This window comes from Triticum urartu, chromosome 3A, assembly GCF_056163025.1.
Source record: "Triticum urartu cultivar PI428250 chromosome 3A, HENAU_Tu73, whole genome shotgun sequence".
NCBI lineage: Eukaryota > Viridiplantae > Streptophyta > Magnoliopsida > Poales > Poaceae > Triticum > Triticum urartu.
Window position 1 is genome coordinate 100,691,226 of NC_141875.1, and position 14,286 is coordinate 100,705,511.

Genomic DNA, 14,286 nt, shown 5'->3' on the forward strand with positions numbered 1-14,286 from the left:
CCTTCACTAGTTCTTCAGTTGTCATGGTGAAAATGTTTTTCTTCAGTAGTTTCTCTTTTCTATACTGTGTTTTCTTGATTTGTCTGGCCTTCTCATACTTCCATTTTTCTTCTTCAATGAAAGCAGTCAAGACATGACTTTGACCAGGAGTGAGGTTCATCTCCGGCAAAGGCGTGTTGGAATTCTTGTGCCATAGATCAATGAAGTCGAGGATCAACCTTGGATCTAAAAGCAGTGGCACATTGCTTCCTTTGGCACTAGCGGCCCTGACTTGCCCGTCTCTGATGATTTTGTCAAGTTCTTCATCACCACCTTCGTCTTCATCAGACGGTACTTGGAAAGCGACTTGCTTCTTTTGAGGACTTGGTCAAGGACCGTGTCCAGTAGTTGACTTTGTCTTCAGCAGGGAGGGGCCAGCTGAGGAACTTAGTGCAGCTGAGGAACTTGCTGAGACACCTGAGGCAATGGACATGCCTGCAGTCCTTTGGCACGAGGCGATATGCACAGGTGCTGAGGATTTAGTCGGAGCTACCGAGGACTTGGGCGGAGGAGCTGAGGACTTTTGAGGAACAGGAGCAGCATGAGGAATTGGCCATGAGGGCTTTGAGGATTCTGGCCGTGAGGGCAATGCTGAGGAACTTGGCCTTGAGGGCATTGTTGGTGAAGCACTTGGCTTGCGCGCATGCTTCTTTGACATAGCCTTCTTTGGCTTGACAGCAAAGGCCTCAGCAGAGGCAGCAGCAGCAGCAGAGTCTTCATTGAATTTCCTCACTGCTTCTTTGGCTTGCTTAGCCAACTTGGCTTGGCGCTTGGCCCATTCATCAGGATAGTCCTCACCGCGCTTGAGGCTGGTGGGATCAACGATTTGGCCAGGTGCCAATGGAGCTCTTGGGCATGGAGGATTGAGTGCGAGTTTCTTCATATACTTAGGAGTGACATATCTGCACTCCCTCCATTCTCTTGCCCATCTCCTTTCTATCCTCTGTATGCGCACCTTGCACTGATTTTTGTCCTCTTTTCCAATCTTGGCCTCATCAGGAGTGCAGTAGTCTTTGTATATGTCCTCAGGGATTTCAAAAGCAGTCATGACCTCAGGCTTCTTTCCTCCTTTCTGTGGCCTTTTACCATCAGCCATTTTCTTCAGTTGAGGAATTTGAACAATCGAATTTTCTGAAGAGGTATGCAACTTTTCTTCGAGGAACGCTGCAAATGAGTTAAGTTGATGAGAACCTAGTGATTCAAAAGCTGACATGTGTACCTGTGAACAGAGTATAGTTGCGAGGAATTTGGAGAAGTCATATGCGTTCTCAGAAGGTTTTGTAAAAAGAACAAATTTGAGGAATTTGACCAGATGAGTCTTGAAGAATTTCACTAAGCGTTCTTTGTCTTAGGTTCCAGAGATGTGTAGATTAAAAATCCACACATTTGAGGAATCTTGAAGAAAAACATGGCTTAGAGAAACGAATCAAGAACGGATAATATGTGAGGTGTTTTAGTGTGTGAAGATATGAAGAAAAACACCTTTGAAGATTTTGTAGATAATCATTCGAATCAACAAGGGTAGTAAAAGTAACTTCTAATTACCCTGGACGAAGAACACGACGAACTGGAGTGAGGAGATGTGAAGTTCGTCTGTGCAGATCTTCCACACCCTAACTTGGTGGAGGAAGACGGCTACGGCGGCGGCAGAGTGAAGATTTCCGCGGTCGGTGCGAGTACGTCGGCGACGATGTCGAGGCAGTGAAGCTCTTCCTCACCGGCGGCGATGAAGTAGCGGCGGCGCTAGGGTTTGAGAAGCTCGAGCTTGAGAGAGATCGAGCGGAGTAAAAGAAGTGAGGAAGGGATGGAGGGGTATTTATAGCCACGGTGAAAAACTGCCCGCCCGAAGAAATCTGACGAACGTGCCCCTGACCCTTCTCATTCGCATGACATGTGTCACCCATGTAGTGAGAAGTGGAGATCGTGTTAGATCGTGGGTGAGTGGATAAGTATATCGTGGGATGCAGAACGGTTTGAGTGGCAAAGCCGAAAATTTAGATAAGATAGGTTTTAAAGTTCCGTTCGCAATTTCTTCAACTGACAAGGACACAGTGAAGATTTTGAACGAGTTTCAAATAGAACGCACATGAAGAATTTGTGAACAGATTGGGTTGAGTATAGCATAGAGGGGAAGGGTCTGATCACATTCACTTAGCAGAAAACCAACTTGAAGAAATAGCAATAAGTGAATGATGTAGAGGACATAGACTCATATATATATAGCCAATGAAGAAAAACGACGGAAATAGTGAAGACTATGCAAAGTTGAAGAATATGAATAATTGAGGAATTTCAACTTTTGGTGGTGGCGTGACCCACCGTATAAGGATGATGATTTCAGACACCGCGTACAGTTATCGTAGGGTTCTGAGAATCAAATTCTTCATTAATTTCTTCTCACTAAGAGTGTTATTCTTCATTGATTGAAGAAAAACGTTTCTTCATGTGTTTCACATCTAAGTCATCAATTTTGCATAAGTGTTAGGATGAGTGTCCTTTTCAAAGAACATTCGAAGATTCTAGGATATTTAGCTCACACCGCAACTTGCTAAATCTCCTCATCCAAGGGCTTTGTGAAGATATCGGCTAGCTGTTCTTCAGTCTTCACATGCTCAATAGAAATGTCACCCTTCAACACATGATCATGAAGAAAATGATGACGAATCTGAATGTGCTTTGTCTTTGAGTGCTGAATAGGGTTGTGAGCAATCTTGATGGCACTCTCATTGTCACAGTAGAGAGGCACATTCTTCATGTTGATGCCGTAGTCCTTGAGAGGTTGCTTCATCCATAGCAATTGAGCATAGAAAGAACCAGCGGCAATATACTCAACTTCAGCAGTAGATAGTGATACGCAGTTCTGCTTCTTCGAGGACCAACAGACCAAAGATCGTCCGAGGAAATGACATGTACCAGATGTTGACTTGCGGTCCACACGATCACCAGCATAGTCAGAGTTAGAATATCCAATGAGATCAAAAGCCGAGCCCTTGGGGTACCATAATCCAAGTGTTGGTGTGTGAGCTAGATATCGAAGAATATGCTTCACAGCCTTATGGTGTGATTCCTTCGGTGCAGCTTGAAATCGGGCACACATGCAAACACTAAGCATTATATCTGGCCTAGATGCACATAGGTACAATAAAGAGCCAATCATGGAGCGGTATACCTTATGATCTAAGTTGATACCATTTTCATCAGTGCACAGATGGCCATTTGTGGGCATAGGAATTTTGACGCCTTTGCAATCTTGCATGCCGAATTTCCTCAGTACATCCTTGAGGTATTTCTCCTGAGATATGAATATGCCATTGTGTTGTTGACGAATTTGAAGACCTAAGAAGAATTTCAACTCTCCCATCATAGACATTTGATATTCTTCACTCATCATATAGGCAAATTCATCACTATAACGTTGGTCAGTACAGCCAAAGATAATATCATCAACATATATTTGGCACACAAACAATTCACCATCATAAGATTTAGTGAAAAGAGTAGAGTCGAGTGAACTGGGTTTGAAGCCTTTCGTCATGAGGAATTCCTTCAAAGTATCATACCACGCCCGTGTGGCCTGCTTGAGGCCATAGAGGGCCTTGTTGAGTCTGAAGACTTTGTCAGGATTCTTTGGATCTTCAAAACCTGGGGGTTGAGCAACATATACTTCTTCCTCAAGCTTACCATTGAGGAATGCACTTTTCACATCCATTTGACATAAAGTGATATCATGATGGTTAGCATAAGCAAGTAATATGCGAATAGCCTCAAGTCTAGCAACAGGTGCAAAAGTTTCATCGAAATCAATTCCTTCAACCTGTGTGTAGCCTTGAGCTACGAGCCGTGCCTTATTCCTCACCACAAGGCCATTTTCATCTTGCTTGTTGCGGTAGATCCACTTTGTGTCGATGATATTGTGCTTGCGAGGATCTGGACGTTTGACTAGTTCCCAAACATTGTTGAGCTCGAACTGATGTAATTCTTCTTGCATGGCCTGAATCCACTCAGGCTCTAGAAATGCTTCATCTACCTTAGTGGGCTCTGTAATAGAGACAAATGCATAGTGCCCACAAAAGTTAGATAAATGTGAAGCTTTTGAGCGTGTGAGAGGACCTGGCGCTTTGATGTCATTGATGATCTTTTCAACTTGCACTTCTTTTGCAATACAAGGATGAGCTGGTTGCCTTTGAAGAATTTGATCAATGTTTTCTTCAGCACCATTTTCTTCAGTATTTTCTTCAGGTGTATTAGCTCGACGTTCTTCATGTTCTGGAATGAATTCTTCAGCAGATTCTTTAGTAGGAATGACATCCTCAGTAGCCTTGAACTTGATAGTTTCCTCAGGTGCTGGTTCATATTGGGTTTCTTATCAGTGAGGAGTTCATAGGCAGTCTTCTTGAAGAATTTGTGAAGATATACTCTGTTGATGATGTGGCACGCAGTGTCAATTGCCTCAATCCAGAATCGACGAGGCATTTTGTATTCATCAAGCATAGTGTGAGCCATCTCAGCAAGAGTCCTGTTCTTGCGCTCCACGACGCCGTTCTGCTGAGGAGTGTAAAGAGCAGATAACTCATGAGTAATACCAAGTTCATCAAGATAGTCATCGAGACCAGAATTCTTGAACTCAGTGCCATTGTCACTTCTGATGTGCTTGATCTTCACTCCAAAGTTGGTTGAAGCCCTCGAGGAAAATCATTTGAAGATTTCCTGCACTTCATGTTTGTAAGTAACAATGTGTACCCATGTGTATCGATAATAATCATCAACAATAACAAAGCCATATTGAGATGCTTCATTTGAAACAGCAGAATAATGATTAGCACCGAAAAGATCCATGTGAAGCAATTCAAATGGACGAGTGGTGGTCATGATAGTCTTCGCTGGATGCTTGGCCTTGGTCATCTTTCCAGCTTCACAGGCTCCGCATAAGTGATCCTTGAGGAATTTGACATTCTCAATGCCAATGACATGCTTCTTCTTCGCAAGCATGTGCAAATTCCTCATGCCTGCATGACCAAGTCGTCGATGCCAGAGCCAGCCTTCTGAAGCTTTTGCAAGTAAGCACATGGCTGGTTGTGGTCCTGTAGAGAAATCAACAATATACAAGTCTCCTCTCCTAAAGCCTTCGAAGACTTTGGAATTGTCAGCTTCCATAACCACAACACAATGGTACTTGCCAAATACAACAACCATATCAAGATCACAAAGCATTGAGACAGACATAAGGTTGTATCCTAAGGACTCAACAAGCATGACTTTGTCCATGTGTCGATCCTTTGTGATCGCAACCTTACCTAGACCCAATACCTGACTTTTGCCTTTGTCAGCAAAGATGATATGCTTCAAATGCGACGGAGATAATGGAGCATCCATCAATAGATTCTTGTCACCAGTCATGTGATTTGTACATCCACTATCGAGGACCCACTCAGTGGTTTTGGGTTGATCATCCTATAGATGAATTAGTGCAACTTACAAACTCATATACTTCATCAGTGAAGAATATGACATCTATTCATCAGATCAATTTCATCAAGCAAAAGAATAGATAAAGTAATATAAGGACGTGAGAAATGAAAGTTCATTTCTTCATGATTAGCCTGCGTCCTATCAGGCACTGCTCAGGTCTCCAGCAAATTCTTTAGACGATTACGTACATCTGGAGACCCGACCCTGCAGAAGAGATTAGTTCTTTTTCTTCACCACCCACATCTGAAGGGGTGGCAAAGAGTTCATCATTCTGCGAGCTCCATACGAGAAGGATGGCATAGAAGCCAGTCCATTTCGTTTCACATAAGATGGGTTAGAGTAAGCATAAGAGTAAGCAGAGAGATTCTTCGAGGACTTATGGACATAATGATTTGAAGAATAATGCACATATCCATAATCCTTAGATCTTCCCTGCGAAATAGACGGATTAGCACGATGATGTTCATATGAGGACTTTGATCCATATGAGGAATATGATCCAAGTGAGGAGTTTGGTCCGTATGAGAACTTGGATCCATATGAAGAATTTGGTCCATATGAAGAATTTGATCTGGGGTTCCTATTCTTCACAGGTGGCGTCATGATGACATTCACCTGAAGATTTTCAAGGCATCTTTTGTGAACCCAGATTTTCTTCATAGGGGGACCGTTCCTGCAGTTAGTGCCAACATATCTAGCAAATACCTCACCATTCTGATTTTTGAACAGTTTATAGTTGGAGTCAATTGACTCATCATCAGAATGAGGAGATTCACATGCAAATCCAGATAAGTTAGATGGATCAACTAGAGGTCCCTTTGTAGCAACCCATGTAGTTTTGGGGTACTGCTCAGGCTTCCAATATGTACCATCAGCATTGAGTTTCCTCTCAAAGGCAATACCCTCTTTCCTAGGGTTCCTGTTGAGGATCTGCTTTTTAAGCACATCACAAAGAGTCTGATGCCCTTTGAGGCTTTTGTACATGCCTGTCATGTACAATTCCTTCAGCCCTGCATCGTCAGTGATACTAGCAATGTCCTCAGATGAGGAATTAGTGATAGCAGAGGCATGTGAAGAATTTGAAACATTAGCAGCATTTGAACATTCAGGTGAAGAATTAGCAGATTCACGTTCAATGCACTTCAAGCATGGAGGAATAAATTCTTCCTGAGAAGCGCTGATTTGTTGAGCCAGTAATGAATCGCGCTCCTTCTCAAGATCTTCATAACTCACTCTTAGCTTCTCAAGGTCTTGCTTTCTTTGAAGAAATTCATAAGAAAGCTTCTCATGATCCGATAAGAGAGTGTTATGATGACTTTGAAGTTTGTCAAGCTTGGACTGAAGTCTCTGAAGATTTTCAGTCAAAGTTTCAGTGCGATCCATTTCTTCACCCAACATATCATCACTTTTATCTAGCATGTTTTGAACCTTTTCTAAAGCCCTTTGTTGTTTTATAGCAATCTTAGCAAGTTTAGAATAGCTGGGCTTAAGGTTTTCATCAGATTCATTCTCACTTGATTCAGAGGAGGTATATTTGAGTACCTTGGCACCCTTTGCCATGAAGCAATAGGTGGGAGCGTAGTCATCATCGCCTTCATCAGCCTTGTTGGTGAGGTCATTTTCTTCAGTGTTGAAGATAGACTTGCTGACGAGTGCAATAGCGAGAGCTAGGCTCGCCACTCCGGATTCGGACTCCTCAGATGTCTCCTCTTCCTCATTTTCTTCAGATTCAACCTCAGAGTCCATTTCCTTGCCAATGAATGCCCTAGCCTTCTTGGAGCTGCTCTTCTTGTGATATGAAGACTTTGAGGATTTTGATGATGAAGATTTTGTGGATTTCTTCTTTTTCTTCGCATCATCAGAACTGTAATCCTTGTATTTCTTCTTCTTTGATTCCTTTTCCCACTGAGGACAATCTTGAATGAAATGTCCAGGTTTCTTGCACTTGTGACAGAGCCTCTTCTTGTAGGCACTGGGTGAGGAATCATTGCTCCTTGAGGATCTTCCAAGGCGACCACGTCTTGAGAACTTTTGGAACTTCTTCACGAGCAGAGCCAGATCATGGCTCAGTTCTTCAGGATCACCAAGGCTGCTACCAGAGTCTTCATCTTCGGACTCAGATACTGCCTTGGCCTTCAGTGCACATGATCTGCCATAGCTTGAACCATAGAGATCTCTCTTTTCAGCAAGTTGGAACTCATGAGTATTTAGTCTCTCGAGAATATCAGTGGGATCAAGTGACTTGTAATTAGCACATTCTTGTATCATCAATGCCAGAGTGTCAAATGAGGAATCAAGCGATCTCAGCAATTTCTTCACCACCTCATGGTCGGTGATGTCAGTGGCACCAAGTGCTTGAAGCTCATTTTAGATGTAGTGAGGCGATCGAAGGTTTGTTGAACATTTTCATTGTCGAGTCTTTTGAAGCGGTTGAAGAGATTGCGAAGAACATCAACTCGAGAGTCACGCTGAGTTGAGACTCCTTCATTCACTTTGGACAACCTGTCCCAGATAAGCTTCACTGTCTCCAAAGCACTCACTCTGCCATACTATCCTTTGCTCAGATGGCCACATATGATATTCTTCGCTTGAGAGTCGAGTTGCTTGAATCTCTTCACATCAGCAGCATTTAGAGAAGGTGTGACTGAGGGAACACCATTTTCCACAACATACCAGAGATCGTTATCAATTGCTTCAAGATGCATTCACATCTTATTCTTCTAGTAGGGGTAGTCCGTCCCATCGAAGGTAGGACACCCAGCAGAGACCTTGATCATACCTGCAGTCAACATAACTAAAACTCTAGGCGGTTAAACCAAAATCACACAGAACAAGGGAGTACCTTGCTCTGATACCAATTGAAAGTGCGTTATATCGACTAGAGGGGGGGTGAATAGGCGATTTTTATAAAATTCTTCACTGAGGAATTTGCCGGTGAGGAAAGTCCTTAGTGAAGAACTACTAGCAGCAGAATAATTACTCAAAAGTAAACATAACAGAATACAAGCATGGTCATCATGATGAAATGAAAACAGGCACAGAGTACGGGTAGCGTGAGCACAGGATAACACAGGATGAAGACAAACAGACTGAAGAAATTGAACTGAGGAAATTGAGAAAGTCTTCAGTCAAAGTCTTCAAGCACAGATATGAACAAGCACACAACACAGTTATGAGGAAATGAAAGAGTTGAGGAAATATAACCAGTAAGCTTGGTGAAGATAATGATTTGGTAGACCAGTTCCAACTGCTGTCTCAGTTGTACGTCTGGTTGGAGCGGCTAAGTATTTAAACTCAAGGACACACAGTCCCGGACACCCAGTCCTGAACACGCAGCTCAGGACACCCAGTCCTCACCGTATTCTCCTTGAACTAAGGTCACACAGACCTCGTCCAATCACTCGTGGTAAGTCTTTAGGTGACTTCCGAACCTTCACAAACTTGGTCACTCGGCGATCCACAATTCCTCTTGGATGCTCTATACCATGACACCCAACCATCTGGAAGAAGCACAGTCTTCAAAGGTAACAAGTGTCGGATCCATGCAGGATCAATCTCTTCAGTGATGCTCAATCACTTGGGGTTTGTAGGTGTTTGGGTTTTGGGTTTTTCCTCACTTGATGATTTTCGCTCAAAGTCCTCGAAGGATGGGTTGCTCTCAAATGACAAGTGTCAGTTTCTCTTGGAGCAGCCAACCAGCTAGTGGTTGTAGGGGGCGGCTATTTATAGCCTAGGGAGCAGCCCGACATGATAAGACATAAATGCCCTTCAATGATATGACCGTTAGGTGGATAGATATTTTGGGACAGCTGGCGCATAGCACAACAACGGTCGGAATTTTGAGTAGCAAAATCCTCAGGGCTATCATGTTCCTCACTGTGTAGGCAATCCGCACTAGCGAATTCCTAACTCCTTAGTCAGAACAAATTCCTCAGAGACCAGAAGAACTTCGTCTCTGTCACTGAAGAATATGACTGGACTGTATGAGATTTCTAATGGCTTCACTCGAAGGGATTGGTAGGTGTAGGATTTTGAGTTGAGCATCACATGGAAATTTTTCCTTAGTATTTCCTCGACCCCCTTTAACAGTACGGTGTTTCCTATGACTCAAGAAAGAGAAAATGAAACTACAAAAACAAAAGTCTTCACGCTTCATGTTCCTCGAAAGAATACCAAGTCTTCAAGGTCACACCAATATCTTCACTTTCAAAGTCTTCAGAGATCCAAAGTCTTCAGTCGAAGAACTTCATTTTTAGGGGTCGACTTTCTCTGTGAATATCAAACTCCTCATAGACTTATAGACCTGTGTACACTCACAAATGCATTAGTCCCTTAACCTATAAGTCTTTAATACACCAAAATCACTAAGGGGCACTAGATGCACTTACACCATTATCGATTTCCTGCCGAGGGGTAGGTTATTCCCACCCTTAGATCTGGCGAGAGGGTCGTGTTTGTGTCCCACTTCCTCCGCGGGTTGGGGTTTGCACTTAACCCCTTCGTTCGAGGGCTCATGTTCTATTACGGGCTAGACTTCCACAATTTGGCCCCGGACTCTATTCTTCTTATCTCAATGTTTATCGTTACGTGTGAAGCCCTCCTCCGAACTCCTCCGCACTTTGGCTTGTGGCTCAAGACTTTTGATGTGAAGCCGCAAGTTGTAGAGGGGGAGCAGGCCAAGTGCGGTGGCGCTGTAGTGAGCAAGCTTGCTAGCGCCGTTTGGCTGAAAGGATCCTTTGCCAAATCTTCCGATCTGTGGCAGCAGGGGTGGTTCTATATCACCGAGCCCCGCAGCTCCAAGTGGGCGACTGCGCCCGTATTTCAACCCAGCCCTCCAACTCAACTTGCATAGTGGATTAATAAGGGGCTAGATTGGGGATCAACGAATGATGTGCAAACTCTACAAAGTCGCATCCGGAGCCTCATTGAGAGGGACATCGACATAGCCAGCGTCGTTCATATAATGCTAATTCATTGGGCCCTGCCGTGCCAACGACGGCCTCTCCGCCTATGGGAGTTCAATCCAGAAGGGCCGCGGACTCTTCAGAACTTCTTCGGCGCAACGCACGAAGGAATGTGGAGATTAGTCTTCGGAAAACGAAGGCAATGGCCAGACACTGCCAGAGATGTCAGCCTAGACTGCAACCATCCGGACACCCCGTTAAGTACACGTTTACCAAATACCTTACAGTCAGATATCCAGTGGCAAGAAACCAATGGTATCATCCTTTTTCAGGGCTGGATAAAGAAGGTGGAATTGATTAGGTGTCCGGATCCCCTTCCCGAAGACTCAGCTACTCATGTGTTAACAAGGATGCTGGCCTCGGCGCCGTTCCAGGCATCAGCAGGGGAGGGCAAGAAGACCCAAGATGACCTTGGTTATGGAGGTAAGTCAGACACCGAGTCCGGAGAAATCGACCTTTCCTCGCCCGAAGACGAAGGCGGGAAAGGACACAGTGTTCCTTCTCCAAACAGGAGGAAAAGGGCCGCCTCCGAAGATGGGGAGGGGCAATTTCCCAAGAAGGGCAAGATGCCACCGTTGACCGGCTTGGGTTTGGATGGTGACACCATTGAGCAGCTCCAACAAGGGGACAAACCCTCGGCCAAACCATAAGAAAATTCAGAGTACCTTGATAGCGTCCTCTTTCGTTGCTGTTACCGTAACACATTCATGCATTTTTACAAGTCGGCACAGAGTTTTTCTGGGCGATCCTCTTCTTCGTGGAGTCTCCTTCTAGAGATGATGGAGAGCGAGACGCCTCCTCAAACCTCCTCGCCCAACAAGGCAGATGACTCTGAAGTGTCATCGCGGAGGGTCCCTTTAGACCAGGAGACATAAGAGGCGGTACCCCAAGGTGGACCTCCGACCATCCGGGATTCCGGGGCTGATGGTAACAAGGGCCCCGTACTGTCCGGTTCACAGCCGACAGCGGTTTTGGAGGCGGGCAAGCAGATTCCTTCAAAGGATGATCGTGCTGTTGGAGCAATTTTCGGAAGCCTGGAGACTCTGGATATATTGTGAGACATGTTGTGGAAAGCATCTGTCTCGGGGGAACAGCGTACCTTGATGGGTACAGTGATTGAGAAGATTTCGTCCGCGGAGAGAGGATTAAATGAAGCCTTCATGAGCCTACTGACGGGCTTCGAGGTTTGTAACATAATGTTTTCGGCTATGTTTCATTTGCAAAGATACGCTTGTGTATAGGTAGTAGCCCCTGATACTCGGGTTGGCTTCCCCTGGGAAGCAAAACGGAGGATCAAAAAAGGATCGTTTGAGGACTAACCTGATAAACCTTGAACGCAGGCTGCTTCCCCTTTGGCCACTTCCCGGACTATGGAGATTGCCGATTTGCAGTGGAAGCTTGATGTGGCAGGGGATGATCTTGCTTTAATCAATATGCGTCTTGACGAGTCGCAAGGTAGGTATTCGGGGAAATCCTTATACATTTTTGTGGTATAAGCGTGATGTTGAAATTTGGCTGCAGATGGTGCTGCCGCGTTGAGGTTCTTTGAGCGGAGCTGGCCCGAGCCAAGGAGCAGACCCGGCGTAGCAATGCTGCTGCCAAAAAGGCATCGGCTGAATTGAAAGCCGAACAAGCTGCAGGGCGCCAAGATGAGGATAAGATATCCACGATGACGCTCCAGCTAGAGAGTGCTACCGGCCGCTGTGAATTTATGGAGAAGGAGAGTGAAGCCTTAACGGCTGATCTGGAGAAGGCCTTATGAGAGCTGAGTGGAGCGCGATCAGAATGCAGAGCGGCCCGTGAGGAGGTTCGACAGGCGAGGGAGATAGCGGATGGAAAGCCCTTTCTGCTGCAAACTAAGTTCGGCGACCCGAACTGTGCCCAGCTCAACCAAGTATGGAGTTCTCCGGACGAGTTCTTGGACTTGCCGAAGAGTTCTGCCGATGCGGCGCAGTATTACCAAGCGCGGGATGGATATGCAACGGAGAAGCTTTTTTGGTCACAGTTTGGCGCGTCAAAGCGCCCTTTGTTGCTTAATGAACAGATGTCCCAATGGGCTGAACTTCATAGGATGTCCAGCGCTGCCATGAAGGACGTCATAGTCCGGTTGTGGCCAACCGAGCCTGTTCCAAATAGCTATTTCGGTTTAGTGCAAAGGCTTGTTGACGCGGTGCCGCGTATCGACGCTGTGAAGCGGTCAGCATGCATTGAGGGTGCACGGATGGCTTTTGCCCGAGTCAAGATGTTCTGGGGGAAGATGAAGGCCATCGATGTTGCGACGAAGGGTCCACCCAAAGGCAAGGACCGTCCGGAACCGGAGCATTATTTTGAAGACGTCCTAGAGGCCGCCCGCTTTGTAGAGGGTCAATGCTCAAAAGACATAATGTTCGAGTGAGGTGTATGAAAATTGTAAAAGACAATTTTATAGTTAATCTATTTATGTTTTTCTTGAAAGCTTGAATTCCTCCTGTGCGGCCGTTTTGATATAATCTGAAAGTTTTCCAGTCGTCGGCTTCAGCCCCCTCGTAGGAAGTACGGGGGTGTTCGGAAAAGCATTTAATCACTCTTTATCCAACATCTTGGTCCATGAAGGAGGTGATAATGCGGCGAACCAGGCAATCGAACTATAAGGCGTTAACACTTTCACTTAGTCATAGGAGTTTTATGGTGGAGCTACGACATCGCCCCTGGTATGCATGTGGCGTATGGTGCCTTACATATTTGACCTGAAAAAGATCCCTCGTGTGACATGGAGAATAGCTAAAGATTCCAATAAGTCGTCAAGTGGTTGACCAGCTCACGCCGCATCATGACAGTCAATTTTCGGCTTTCTCTACTGAGGTGCTCGTCCGGTTTAGACCAGGGCACAATCACAATAGTTCTCCCTTACTACCCTAGCTGATAGAGCGGAACGTAGGGTAGCAAGCACAAGAGCCGGGCAACCCAACTATTGACCCAAGACAATGATTTGGAGCCGATGCATATAAGGCCAATCTTGCGACGCCGAAGTATGTTGTAGAGCTGTTCGGACTTTTACTGGCAACTCATTTGTTCCCACACCGAGCCCCTGGCAAGTTAGGCCAAGGTATTTTTATGAAATAACTGTAGGAGCCATATTTGTCGGGAAAACCATACAGATGACTAGCTCGGATATTGTTTACTGGTAACTGAGCGATACGCCGATGATTACTTATGATATATGTATATAAGAGCCATCCCCCCGGCTATTTGACATGCTCGGGGTTGGAGGCGGAGGAACAGGCATAGTACAGGCTCGAAAAATAGAGAGTGCGGTCTACAAAAAGTTATTTTGGACCTCCTGTCGCATGTCTGCGCCGTCAGTCCTCGGTGGGGGGAATCCTTGATGGACATAGCCCTTAGGTGAGTGTATGGATCCGGAGTCTGATAGAGCCGGTTTCCGATTTTTATCCTGTTTGTCACCTATTTTTTAAAGGATATAGAAAGAGGAAATAAAAAAAAAGAAAGTAAATAATTATATATAGAAAAAAGTTACTGGAGTGCTCGCAGGCTTGTCCGTATTGTGCTTCCGCCGATGCCCATGGTATCTTGAGTGCGTAATGATGTACGCGTGGTACAAACTTTGTAGGTGTACAGAGAGGGCGGCAGAAGACGGGTTGCTATTGCCGTTCTAGGGGTAGTCGATCCTCGAGTGGAGACTGCTTCAGACCCCCGGTTTTTTGTTGGTGAACCTTTCCGTCATCCCTGTCGCTTGGTGGCTTCCTTCCCCTGTGTTCGGCGTTGAACTTGCCGGCCTGTTTAAAGACCCAACAGTTTCTGTTGGTATGACTAGCTG